The sequence below is a fragment of the Tachypleus tridentatus genome, chromosome 4, assembly GCF_004210375.1.
Source record: "Tachypleus tridentatus isolate NWPU-2018 chromosome 4, ASM421037v1, whole genome shotgun sequence".
In the NCBI taxonomy this organism is placed as follows: Eukaryota; Metazoa; Arthropoda; class Merostomata; order Xiphosura; family Limulidae; genus Tachypleus; species Tachypleus tridentatus.
This window is the reverse complement of record NC_134828.1, coordinates 27,724,999-27,738,582: the sequence shown is the minus strand read 5'-3', so window position 1 is coordinate 27,738,582 and position 13,584 is coordinate 27,724,999.

Genomic DNA, 13,584 nt, shown 5'->3' with positions numbered 1-13,584 from the left:
CTGGGTTCAAACAAACTTGAAAACTAAGATAATGCTCTAGATACTGAATTAGTACTCTCGAAAATCGTTTGTCTACGCCCACGGGTACGGAAGTTGGATAATGTTTGTTATTCACAGAATTAAGACCGTTGAGTTGAACGTCACAACGAACTTTTGGTTCAAAATTACATCATAACGGTCATCAAACAGAAGCCAAAAACTTCTCCATAAAATCAATAAAAAATATGGCCCCGGACATACGCCAGTATCTAATGTGTTGAAAAACTATGGTTTCATCCGTAGCTAAAATGTATTATTTCGCTTCAACAGCTAGCTCAGTGAAGTGAAAAGTTAGTTTCTATTTCAACAACGCCCTAAAATATATTACAATGTCAAAATATTCCACAAGGAAGTAAGCAAATTTTCTACTAAAACAAAGCTTTTATTCACTTGAGTAAATTCATAACAGCTACCCCGGAACTTGGATATTCATGTAACTAATGTTATCTTTGGATACAAGAGTTACGTTACTACAACACTCAGCGTCAAGAATAGTATATACAATACAGTTTGGGCACACTGTAGTATTTGAATACTATACTCAAATTAGGAGAAATATCTACACTAGCCAAGCTTAATCCATAATCCCGTCTCCCATGTCGTAACTGGAGAAATAAATAGATCACTTAACACTGAGGTTACATATAAATTATTCACCATACAAGAAGTTATAATAAACGTTAAGTATGGCGTGGAGATTCTTCGAAAACCATCGGAGACTTTTAAAATGATTTCCATCTTCTATTAAAAAAAACAAAATCAAAAAACACTCACGCTCGGTTAAAAAATATATATATACATTACCTGTAATTTATCTCACAGATAAAACGGAAGCGTGTCTGTGTATATATATCAAAACTGAAAAAAAAATGGACAATACTGACGAATTTTACTGTAATACTAATGTAACTGTTGCTTCATGACACTAAACTAACTTACTTTCGATTTACTAAAATAACTGTAAGTTGTGATACAAAACTAAATATTGGTTCGATTAATTAAAATAATTGCAGGATCGGTTTACTGAACTAAATATAGGTTCATAATACTAAACTAACTTTAGTTTCGATTTTCTAAACTAACTGTAGTTTCGTGATACTAGACTAAATACAGGTTCATTAAACTACACTAACTGTAAGTTGGTGATACTAATGTAACTGCGTATTTGTGATACTAAACTAGTGTGGATTCACATAACTAAAATAACTAGGTTCATGATACTAAACTAACCCTATGTTCTTAATACTAAACTAACTGAAGGTTTGCTATATTAAACTATCAGTGGGTTCTTGATACTAAATTAACTGTACGTGCATGATACTGAACTAACTCTAGGTTCGTGACACTAAATTAAGTATAGGTTCATAATGTTACACTAACTATAGATTCATAATACTAATCTAAGGAAAAGTTCACAATAACTCGCCAATGGCACAATGGTATGTCTGTGGACTTAAACCGCTAAAACTGGGTTTTGATACTTGTGGTGGGTAGGGCACACATAGTCCATTGTGTAGCCTTGTGCTTAATTAAAAAATAATAACAGTTTCGTGATAGTTAAGTATCTCTAATTTGTAAATAATAAGTTATTTCGGAAATAACTTTTAAATTTAAACCAACATTCACTTTATTGGAAAAAATAAAGTAAATAATTTTCATATATTTATCCCCAAAATTACCAGACTTTCATACTGGTAATGAACTATTGCATCTAAGGTCAAGTATCACTGTTATTCTTTACCTTTTATAACAGGCTTTACACTTTTGTGACAATTATTTAGACACTTTGAAAATGTGCTTTAAAATACAATATAAAATAGCTTTTAAAAACAGTTGAAGCTAGGTCTTTTAAGTATCACTGTTGTTATTTACCGTTTATAACAGTCTTTACAATTTTGTGATAATTAGACACTTTGAAAATGTGCTATAAAAAACAATATAAAATAGCTTTTAAAAACACTAGGAGCTAGGCCTATACTTTATTAGAATGATCTGCTGAGTTACGACACTGAAACTACTGTAAGTATACCTGCATTTATTATCAGCTGCTATGAACATCGACTTGTTTTTCTCTCATACGTTAGGTATTCTAAGACGAATGAACCGTAAAAAGTAAAGTGGGAAAATATTTATAATACCTTACCAAGCAGGGCTGCTTTATCCAATGGGCAAAAGGAGAAACTGCCCAGGGCCTATCGCCAGTTTAATGTATATTAATAAAATATGAAGTATATACTAATAATAAACCAGTTATTATTGTTGTTGTTTTCAGAAATATACATTTTCTTCTTTTTATTTCCTTAATATTTTTTCACTAATAAATGTAGTTTATCAAATTGTGTGATATTTTCTCAAAAGCAAAGGTAAACGAGGGAAAGGAGGGGGGGGGGCGTACTAGTTTGTACTTCGAACAGGGCTCACCAGTGCTTTAACGCGGTATGTTACCATTCCAAAAATGGACAACAAGAGTTGGAAGCAGATGAAACGACAAAACATCATTCACTTTATTGTGAGATAAAAATGTTTCGAAATTTTACAAACCAAGATATCTGCAAGTCCACTAACTAGGTGAAGCCTAAAAACCAAATTATGTTTCTTTGAAGATTTGTGGAAAGTTTATTTGTAGTTTTCAAAACACCAAAAAGTAAATTAAGATATGTCTTGAACGTTCGAGAATTTCAAATCGCTTAGACTTATAATTATTAAACATCTTACAAAGATTTTTTTTGCCATATAAATTTTATATAAGAAAAAAACATTATTCTCCCTGTTCATCACCAGGAGGCCCAACGATGGGAAATGTAAGGAGTTTATGAAAACGAGTTAACCATTTGTATAGTAAATACAGCAGGTATGGAAAATGGAATGGTAAAGAACCTTTTAAAATATTTATAAAACAAAACAAACGGAACGTCAATCGTATAATCATCAGTTTATTGTACTTTTATCTAGGCATCTTGTTACTTTGCACATAACCGCTGTGAGTGAAGGGTAAATATATGAATGACAATACTAATATCGTGGGTTCATTCATCCATAGAAGGAAGATTGCTGATAGATCATTGTTATTTTGTATGAAAACAAATATTGTTGTTTTCGTACACTGTTATCGTAAGATCTTTTCCTTTTATATCAGCCAAACTAACATTGGTTTCAGACTAAAGTTTGTACAAACTCAGCTGACCAAAAATGGTGACATTTGTAAAAATATGACAGTTTACGGAGACGAAGACCTGAACCCTAACGACTACTTGTCCCGTTCCACATCCCGCAAGAAATGGAGGCCACCCATTCTTGGCGCTAGTGATGCTTCTGTACGTGTTCGTTTCGTGCGTTATTTTCTTCAGAGGTTGGACAATCTTTTAGAGAAAGTAGAAACTAGCTGTGATTTTGCAAGATACTATAGAGAAGGTAGGCGAAGGAATATCAGTAAGAGTATTACGAAAAATCAAGTAAACATGTTCCATAGGCACTAAAACAGTATGCCAACATCAGTACAAATATCTACCTTTAATTATCTAAGTGCTGTGTTTCCAGTTTCTTGGTTTGAATCGATATCTGGACAGTATTCAGTGGGATGAGGGGTGAGAGGTGAATACGGACGTTTTTCTTTCTTTCTTTTTTTTAGGAAGCTGCTGATACTGACCATCGTAAGTAACAATGTCTTACGTTTGATAAAATGTTCTTGAATTTACAAATGCTCTGTAATTAAAAAAATTAAAATAAATACATATTTGACTTTTCTTATATCCATAGTCCAAGTACAGAATTGAGATGTTCTGTAGCTATGACCACTGACTGATCGTTACGTGTCCTTGAACTATATTACTTAAACTGTTGTGGTAAATAAGGCTTGTAAGGCTAACCATTTATTTCTCAGAACATGGCCGTATCCTGATGATATTATATCAGGATGCACTTTCCATAATAAATGCAAGTTCGCAATAAAAATGTAATGTATAAAGTAAATTATTCCACTATAGTTGGTCCGGCATGTCCAGGTGGTTAAGGCTCTCGACTCGTAATCTGAGGATCGCGGTTTCGTATCCTTGTCACAACAAACATGCTCGCCCTGTGAGTCGTGGGTATGTTATAAAGTTACGGTCAATCCAACTGTTCGTTGGTAAAAGAGTAACCTACGAATTGGCGGTAGGTGGTGATGACCTGCTCTCTAGCCTTACACTTCCAAATTAGGGACGGCTAGCGCAGATAGCCCTTGTATAGCTTTGCGAAAATTTCAAAAACAAACAACTACAGTGAAAACACAAATTCAATGATACAATCACAGCAGCAGATCATAGCTGCATTCAAAGGACTCCCCGGTAAATCAGTAGGCTTATAATGCTAAAAGTTAGGTTTCAGTATCCGCCCAGTGGGTAGCTTTATGCTTTAAGCGGAAAAAAAAAAAAAGGACTGTTGGATTAATATAAGTAAACTAACAATGACGTCAATCAAAAGATTACTGGGCTAATGTAAATAAACAATAGTGATGTCATTCAAATCAGTATTGGACTTACGTAAGTAAACAACAATGACGTCATTCAAAAGATTGTTTGTTAACGTAAGTCGACAACAGTGGTGTCATTGAAGGATTGTTTGGCTAACGTATGTAGACAATAGTGGTGTCATTATAAGGATTGTCGGAGTAATGTAAATAAACAATTGTGGTGTCATTTATTTTTGGGATAACGTAAGTAAATAATAACAACGTCATTCAAAGGACTGTTGGGCTAACGAAAATTAATTTACCATAAACAATTGTCGTTTATAAGTCGTTTAAACAGGTGTTATTTCACTAGTTAACTACCACGTTACATATAAAGAAGCCCCGACATAGCCAGGTGGGTTAAGACGTGCGACTCGTAATCTGAGGATCGCGGGTTCGCATCCTCGTCACACCAAACATGTTCGCCTTTTCAGCCGTGTGGGCGTTATAATGTGACGGTCAATCCCACTATTCGTTGGTAAAAGAATAGCCCAAGAGTTGGCGGTGGGTGGTGATGACTACCTGCCTTCCCTCTAGTCTTACGCTGCTAAATGAGGGACGGCTAGCGCAGATAGCCCTCGAGTAGCTTTGCGCGAAATTAAAAAAAAAAATACATATAAAGAAATATGCGCATATATTGAGTAACTAGGTGAACGTCAGACTACGTCTATCACTTCTTAGCACGTGGATTATGCATGATTACGTAAATCTTGACATAAGTAGTCTTCTTGGTTTGGAAACGTCAACAGTTATTATGTAGTTTCACTTTGAACTTACTTACTAATCACGTAGTATTTTGTTTCAAGTTACAGTTTCTAGAGCAAGTAATAACATTTTTTTTAGAACAGGTAAGACGCTTTGATCACCGGTGCGATCATTCTCAATTTTTAACTTTGTGTGTGTTTTCTTATAGCAAAAACCACAGTAAGCTATCTGCTGAGTCCACCGAGAGGAATCGAGCCACTGATTTTAGCCTTGTAAATCTGTATATTTACCACTGTACTAGCGGGGGATAAAAATATAAATACTCACCTAATATTTGATTCAAGTTAAAACGTGTAAACAGTGGTGAATTACGCACATTATATCTAATTTATGTTACAAAAATAATGTATGATCCATGTTAAAATATAACGTTTGGATCACGTTAAAACCCGGTATGTAATTTATCTTAAAAACAATTGTATTTTCTGTCCTCCGGACAGTCAATAATACATTGTTAGATAAATTTATTCTTGTATTTTTCACGTGATTAGAACGTTATTTTTGTGTGTTTTCTATTGTGCTTAACACGATGACTCCCACCGGTGGGTCGTGATAGTCTTTTAGTACAACCTGGCGGTGAGTCGTGCTCTGTTTTCTTTCTAAAGCCTATTGGCTGATACACAACGGCTACACATACACTCTTCCTAAAAAAGTAACGTTAAATGAAAAGGGGAACCTGGAAAGTATTGCTAAAATAGGCTTGGGAACCAACGTGTTAATTTGCGTTACATTCTTATGTTTGATCAAGGCCTAAATAAAATGTCGCAACGCTGCATGGCCATGTTTATATTATTAAGTAGGGTCGTACTTAATAGGAAGGCTAGTGATGAAACAAAAAGGCGGCCATAAAATTCGCCCGTTTAAAAACCACCTTTTAAACGTCTGAATATTAACAATGATTATTTAATAGTATTGGCTAAGCAGAACTAAAGCTTACTATGCCTCTCAATAGCACAGCGGAATGTCGGGCCCGGCATGGCCAAGCGTGTTAAGGCGTGCGACTCGTAATCTGAGGGTCACGGGTTCGCATCCCCGTCGCGCCAAACATGCTCGCCCTTTCAGCCGTGGGGGCGTTATAATGTGACGATCAATCTCACTATTCGTTGGTAAAAGAGTAGCCCAAGAAAAGGCGGTGGGTGGTGATGACTAGCTGCCTTTCCTCTAGTCTTACACTACTAAATTAGGGACGGCTAGCACAGATAGCCCTTGAGTAGCTTTGTGCGATATTCAAAAACAAACAAATAAACACAGCGGAATGTCTGCAGACTTACAACGCTTAAAACCAGGTTTCGATACCCGTGGGTGGCAGAGCATAGAAAGCCCTTTATGTAGCTTTTTTGCTTGATTCAACAACAACTAAATGTGCTTAAAAACCGCTAAAATATCCATATACGTGTTTATGAAGTGCATAAAAAGTTTCAAATTTGTATCTAAGTGACTGACTTTCCCCGACAAAAGTACAGAAAAAAATATGATTTTTTAAAAATTATTTCTTGTACTGAAAATAATACTAGTATATATATATATCGAACGGATGATGTGCTGCTTTTGGCATATAATTGGATTTGAGGGTGGGTTTGTAGACATCCTGATGTGTAATAAAATCTAATAAGATACACGGGCGCCCCACGCTTGGTATTGCCTGCGCACAAAAATATGTCTAATATAAAGGACACAAACAAGTCTAATATTTTTTTTTTTATTTCGTAAAGAAAAGTGGGGATCGATATGCTGGTAATCTAGGTAGCTATAAAAATATAAAACATGTTTTTAAAAATTTATCCTTTCATTGGCAAATCAGTATGATTATGTTAGTCTGAGCCAAAGTAGGGATAAAAAAATTAATTATACTTAACTCAGTTTTTTATTGTTTTGACTTTATTGTTTCAATACTTGTGTGTAAAATTAAAATTTACAATATTATTGTAGCCAGCTAGGTTACACATACAATGAACCTTTCTTGTCTTTATAAAATTTAATTTTTGATTATTATACTTGCACGTGTACGTATTTATACGTAACAAAAATCTCACAAAGCGAAAACAGTTATACTTGTTTAGTATAATATAAAGTATAAAAAATTTTACAATTTACACACCCATTACCGGCCCGGGATGGCCAGGCAGTTAATGCGTTCGACTCGCAATCTGAGGGTCGCAGGTTTGAATCCCTGTCGCGCCAAACATGCTCGCCCGTTATAATACTCGCTGTGGGAGCGTTATAATGTGACGATAAATCTCAATATTTGTTGATAAAAGAGTAGCCCAAAAGTTGGTGGTGGGTGGTTATGACTAGTTGCTTTCCCTATATATACTTACACTGCTATATAGTCTTACACTGCTAAGTTAGGGACAGCGAGCGCAGATAGTCCTATGCAACTTTGCGCGAAATTCAAACAATACAACCATTTCTGTGTGTTTAATAATATTGTATGTATAATGTTGAAATATATATACCCTCACCTGTTATCAATGGTTACTGTTTAAGTGAATCATCTTGATTGTTAAAAACAGTTTTTCACATATTATGAAGTGAAACCTACTCACTTCTTATAATGATCTTCATTATAAATTAAGTTTGACCGATTTATTTATTATTAGGCTTTGCAATAAGAAAAACACATACATACAAAACTTGAAAGTATCAATGTATCGTGTTCTCAAATAATTAACCCTAATCAAAATTGCCCAGTTTATAAACACGTATAAATGTGACCTCTTTTTTTGTTTTTTTAACAATGACCTCCTATATTGAAATAGATCTTAATCCTTGAACGCAATTAGTTTCATTTACTAGTTTAAATTTAGTACAAACATCACAAAACGTTTTCAAATATAGTGACCTTGATTCAAGAACCTTGACATGTGTAACGTACAAAATGGTGTACAGGCTACAAAAATAGTCCTAACTAAAAACAACATGCTTTATACCTCATAGAACATTAGTGCATAAACAGTAAGAGAAATTTCTCAGTTTTAGAAAAATATGTAAAACAATTAGCATATTAACACAATTTTAAAATAGTATATCTTAAGTTCTCAATAGATGTCGCGCTGAGTTAGCTATTTTTTATACCTTTGGTTAATTTTTCTCTTCTTGAAATATTGAAATATTGATCATATGCTACAAGGTTAAGAACGGTAAACGTGACTATATATGTTAGATATACAAGACTGTTTCATTTAAATTTAATACCAGAGTTATGACATAAATAGTTATAAATCATGAGCATTAAATGTAGTATTTTGAAGCGCTAATTTATCGCAGTTTTTCTTACATAACTGTTCACGAATCATTTCTTGTGTAATTCAATTGCTCTGAATTGATGTCACGTTAATCTAACCTTCTAAATTTGTATCGTCTTTTTAAGCTAGTGGTGTTACATCATAACGTCTGCTAGAGTATAGTTATAGGCCTCAGCCAAGTAAAATATATATATATCTAAATACACATACATATAAGCAACTAAATTAGTGCAAGTAAGTTAAGTATGTTTGTGAAAGTAAAAGTGAAGTTATATTGCGTATCAATTTAACTATAACGGGCGATTTCTAAAGTTTCATAGCTTGTGTTGTTATAACAGAGATAGGGGAAAATAAGTTCTAAAAGGGTGTGCTAAAGTAATTGAATTCACTAGTGTGGGCTCTGACGGAAATGATACAATTATTTAAAGCTTTGGATAGAACTGTGATAACCAATAGTTATAGTGCTGATTTTAAAGTGAGTGTCACAGCTTTGTATTGTAACAACAGGGTAGAGAAGAAGTATTTGTATTGTCAACGGATATTCTAAAGTAATCGAATTCACTCGTGTGGACTTTAACGAAAAAAGACAGTTACTTAAAGCTCTTGATACAACTGTGTATAAAACGTTTTATACTCATGACTGACTTGTTTTGAATATATTACTTTGAAACAAGAGGATTGTGTGCTGCCCGTTTATTGTCGAAATTTATCACCAGCAATTTACAGAGACGTACTGTAAAACATTTCGGCCCAACAAAACCTGACAATATAAATCACTTCCAAGCGTGCCATATTGATATTTTTAACCTGAAAGGTACCTTAAGCCACACATTGGCTGAGAACCAAATAGCCAGCACTGCGTACAGGAACTGGTTGTCAGCTTTATAACTTTCCAACAGCTGAAAGTATGGACCATGTTCAGCAACATATCGTTCGCCCGAACTTTGGACCTTCCAGAATACAGACCAGTACACTAATCGCTAGGTAACAAGATATGTTCAATATTACAGAACAAAAAAACTAAAAAAAATGTTTAAAAGTTTCAAATAAAGGATATGGTATAACAAATAATGAGTCCAATGAAGTGTTGTGTTGACGGTTTTATATTTCATAAATACAATTAAAACGAAAACGTAAGTTGCTAACACTGGTCAAAATGATAGGGGTGAAAGACATTTTTACAGAACGATCGACTTACTATCTCATTCAAATGAAACATCTCTTTCGTTAGATTCAGAGGAAAGAACATAAATATTTGTTCCAATTTCCTTCCTCCTGGGCTTTGTTAACAATATGCATAAATAACAAAATTGTTCGGTTTTTTATAGAGAGATAGCAGTCCCAGTGTTTGATTCGATAATGCTAGCCGTTGCCGACTAGAGTCTTCCGAACATTAAGACTAAAAAAAAAATTCAAATTAAATATGGAGCTATTACATTCTAAAACCTATTCACAATTTACAAGATTTTAACATATTTTATAATTATATTATAGAGCAAATATCTAGGCCGATTACAGCGATACCTAGACTTTTAAATAAATAACAGTATACTAATTTAAACCTTTATATATAAAAATTAGAAATATATATTAATCAAATATGCTAAGGATATTTTAATATCTATTTTAAACTAATAGTATTGTAAGGTGTGCTTTCATTGATTTGATTCAGATGTTTGCTAAAGAGCGCAGGACGTTAAGAAACAAATAAGTTAATAAATGTAGTCGTAGAATTCTAGAATGTTCGAATCCAGGGGCGTAGATTTTTTACACCCGATGGGGGGGATGATTTTTGCAACCACTTATGTTGACTGTTCAATTTGCAAATTGGTAATCTCTGATTACGTGAACCCGAAAGCTGTAAGCATGCAGTCACAGAGTAATCTTGTTGCCACGATACTTGTATGTATACTTAGGTCTACTGACTGTTGCCTACGAACTATCACTTAGATCGAAACACTTAGAAGCACGCCTATATTAAAGATGTACATTTCGGCTACTGAAAAAGCCTACATCAAGGCCTAATTATGTAATTCGATTGGTAAGAACACGAGAATCACAAAAACAAACACAATTTATAGGCCTGTGATGCAATAAAACAATTAAACAGACCAAACTGTAGGGGGGATGATCGTATGCACCATACCCCCCCACCGAAAATGAAGGGGGGGATGTATACCCTCCATCCTCCCCAGGATCCACGGCCCTGTTCGAATCATCAGACTGGTTACCTTAAAATATCCAACCAATTTCAATTTTTCTGACTTTTCCTGGTTTGTGGAAGCACTGTATAAAGGGTAATTTAGATATTTTTCAAACTTACTAATTGTGTATGTTCTCTTTATCTGAACAAATTGAATTACTAACAAAACATTATATCTGCATGTTGGAGCCAGTAGAACTAAACATACAAATACATTTTAAATGTTACATACAACACCTTTTTTCCACATAGTATTCTTACTATGTATTTTTAGCCTCGAGTAGGATGGACAGAAATTATCTATTTCTGAACGTCTCTAGTTCTTAACGCACTGCTACGGGAAAACAAACAAACAGATTATTTGTGAATGTTAGTGATGGAAAGACTTTTGCAAAATGTCTACAAAGAAGACGTAATTATAAATATGGGAATCAGTGAAGCATTGAGTCAGTTTTTCAGTTAAGTGGCAGTCAAAGTGAAGTACTCAGATCAATTTTGTTAGTTTCCTCGATCGATTAACCCTGAAATTATATAAGTTTATTAACCGTAATACAATTAGCCAGTAAATTTCTGTTGGAAGTGTAAACATTATTGGTTATGTCATGCCTACAAATGTGCAAAAGTGACACTGATAGCAAATGTTAAGTGGTAAATAAAGTAATTTATTAACGTTACGTGGACTAGACTTCGAATTATTTTTACTGAATAATTTAAAAGAACACGTCCAATGACATAACACGCTACAACAACGTTATCTACGTATACTGTATAATTGTTTGACTTATGAGACCAAATTCTAGCTCAACGGTAAACTTCTAAACGTCATTTCTAACACAAGGAGAAACGAAGTGAAATTACTTTTATGCAGCCTCTTTCTCTCCTTATTAGGCTTTCACTTAATTATCTATCGAAATATATATTTATTTATATTTAAAACGTATAATTAAAATTCGACAATTAATATAATTAAAGTCGTTTAATTAAAAATACTACTAACCACAATGACAACGTCATAGGCATAAGCCTAACCCGTGTAAAAATAAATAAAAATGCCCACAAAAATAAAAGCTTATTTTAACACACCATCAAGCCTATTAGATTAGTGGCTTAAAAAGTAGTTTAACAAACAAAATTTTACAAACGAGTTTGAAATATTACTATCATTAATATTACATTAACGTTACGTTTCTCTCATCATGTTTCTTTAGTATTTCAAAATGTATCTCCAACACTTTTAACTTAAAACAAAAATATGGAACCATTCAAAACTTTATATTATGTTAGACTCAAAAATATTTATTAATAATGTTGTTGCTTATGAACTCTTTTTTATTTTTACACGTGACATATTTTCAAACTATGTCAAAATAAATTATTGTAATATTTATTGAAATGTGCACACTACTCCATTTACAAAAATTGAAAGTGGCGTGTTTGTGATCATTGTTTACTTAATTACGCTTTTTATATGAAACAAATTTTGCTTGTTTTAGAAACTTTAGAATTTAAAGTTTGTTTTTGTTCTACAAACTAAAACACTAAAAGAGTAGTAGGTTTACGCTCTTAACATGTGAAAAACTGCGTTTCATAGCCATACAACTCTTTCCTTTCTATAAAAACATGTAGGTCGAAGAAGTCGTGATAAAAATGAAATAAAAAATCCTATAACTCAAACGTTTTCAAAAGGTGGGCCTATTATTTTGATACCGAATCTCCACTTAATTTTAATGTAACTGTACTTTGCAAAACTAATTTTAAGCAAATATATTCAAAGCTTAAAAATGTTCCCTACCTTCCTATCACATAAGTTTTACAACTTTGATATTTGGTCGAATTCGTTTGTCAATCATGTGGATAATCCAGTTTTAATGAAATTTCACACTCACCTAAAATAATACAACTATGCGACTTCTTAAATATGAGTATTTAAATTAATATACAATAAAGTTGAAAGTCCTCCATTCTGTTCAGCATACAAAACGTAACACCAAAGTTAGTTTTGAAGATAATTCATAAAGCAATTTATTTTTAATGTTTTTTTCTTAATAAAGTGTTGTTTTTTTTTAATTTCGCACAAAGCTACTCGAGGGCTATCTGTGCTAGCCGTCCCTAATTTAGCAGTGTAAGACTAGAGGGAAGGGAGCTAGTCATCACCACCCACTGCCAACTCTTGGGCTACTCTTTTACCCACGAATAGTGGGATTGACCGTGACATCATAACGCCCCCACGGCTGAAAGGGTAAGCATGTTTGGCACGACGGGGATGCGAACCCGCAACCCTCAAATTACGAGTCGCACGCCTTAACACGCTTGGCCATGCCGGGCCAATAAAGTGTTAATATTAGCGGCTTCTGGAAAATACGGCTTAATTTGATGCTTTCACTCTAGTTAATTAGTTCAAAATTAGAAAAGGTTGTGGTCAGGTACCCTATTGTGTATCTTTACGCAAAAGTTTGAAAGCAATAAAAAAGTAAAGAGCAGTGTACTTTGTCTATTAGTTTATTAACGTTTGAAGTTTCCACTCAAACACATATCAAATAAAAATACTCAAAATTACCAAATGTATTATATTTTTTCCCCCAACTTTAGATATCGAGCTACATTTTTTTTCTAACATTAAAAGTTTTCAAACTCACTGTCGAGCCGTCGGGTGGTCATTCATGAAGTGATAACATTATTGTAACATTTTAGTTAATTCACTGCAGTATACCTGAAGCACTTATAAAATGTAAATGAGAATAGTTTGGTATAGACTATCGGAAACGAAGACTGGACAAACGATCGAACCCTTTTTATATGATAGATGATTCAATTAATCTGTCACAATATCTAACTTGTGTTTCAGC